Genomic DNA, 1,629 nt, shown 5'->3' with positions numbered 1-1,629 from the left:
TTTATATGCCCCAGTACAGGGGAACGCCAGGACCAAAAAAAAATGGGAATAGGTGGGTAGGGAATTGGGGGGGGGGAGGGTATGGGGGACTTTTGGGATAGCATTGGAAATGTAATTGAGGAAAATACGTAATAAAAAATATTAAAAATAATAAAAAAATTATCAAAAGTAAGTGGATGTGTATGGGAGAGGAGTTTAGAAGGAGTAAATGGAGAGGAAACCATAAAAATGATAATCTATTTTTAATAAAAGGAAAATAAATACAAAGAAACATAAAATCTTAAAAAAAAAACCCAAATTGAACCTCAACAGAGGAATGAATACTGAAAATGTGGTACATTTATTCAATGGAGTACTATAAAACTATTAAAAACAATGACTTCATGAAATTTGCTGGCAAATTGATGGAACTCGAAAATATACTGAGTGAGGTAACACAGTCACAAAAAAAAAAAAAAAAAAAAAAAAAGACACATGGTGTGCACTCACTGATAAGTGGATATAAGCTCCAAATTTCGAAATACCCAAGATACAATACACAGACATTATGAAATCTCAAGAAGAAGGAAGACCAAAGTGTGGATGCTTCAGTGCTTCTTAGAAGGGAGAACAAAATACTCAAAGTCAAATGTCAAATGGATACAAAGTGTGGAGCAGAGACTGAAGAAAAAGGCCATCTAGAGACTGCCCTACCTGAAGATCCATCCCATATAGAGTCGCCAAACCAAGACACTATTGCGGATGCTTACTGAAGAAGTGCTTGCTGACACGAGTCTGACATGGCTGTCTTCTGAGAGGCTCTGCCAGAAGCTGACAAATACAGAGGTGGATGCTTGCAGCCAACTATTGGACTGAGCACAGGGTCCCTGATGGAGGAGTTGGAAAAGGGACTGAAGGAGTTGAGGTGGTTTGCAGCCCAATGGAGGGAGCAACAGTGTCAACAGACCAGATTCCCTGGAGGTCCCAGGGACTGAACCACAAACCAGAGTACACATGGAGAGACCCATGGCTCTGGCTACATATGTGGCAGAGCATGGCCTTGTTGGACATCAGTGGGAGGGGAGGACCTTGGGCCTGAGAGGTTTTGATGCCCCAGTGTAGGGTAATGCCAGGGCAGTAAGGCAGGAGTAGTTGGTGGGTGTGGGAACACCCTCATAGAGGCAATAGGAGGGGTGATAGGATAAGGAATTTCCACAGGGGAGACCTGGAAAGGGGATAACATTTGAAATGTAAATAAATAAAATGTCCAATAAAAGAAAAAAAAAGTATTCCTTTCTATTAACTTTAATTATTTTTTTTCTATTCAAGGAGCTAAGCTAAATAAATTAAAATTTATAGAACTCTAATTTTTAAAATGAGAATCTTCTTTAAAACTATTTCTTGCTTGATATTTTCTTTAAATAAACTAATTTTTTTTCTTTCAAAAAGCTAGTCATGTTTTTACTAAAATATTATACTGACATGGCTATGAAGTTAATGAAAACTACATAAATTTTCATGACTCCTTGACAGTGATTTCAGAAAAAATTAAAATATTCTAATTAAGAAGACAAGATTTAAAAATGTATAATGGGCACGAGGCAGTGGTGGCACAGGTCTTTAATTCCAGCACTTGGGAGGCAGAGGCAG

This window comes from Mus caroli, chromosome X (assembly GCF_900094665.2).
Source record: "Mus caroli chromosome X, CAROLI_EIJ_v1.1, whole genome shotgun sequence".
Lineage (NCBI taxonomy): Eukaryota > Metazoa > Chordata > Mammalia > Rodentia > Muridae > Mus > Mus caroli.
The sequence above is the reverse complement of the archived record's forward strand: the minus strand, read 5'-3'. Positions refer to the sequence as shown.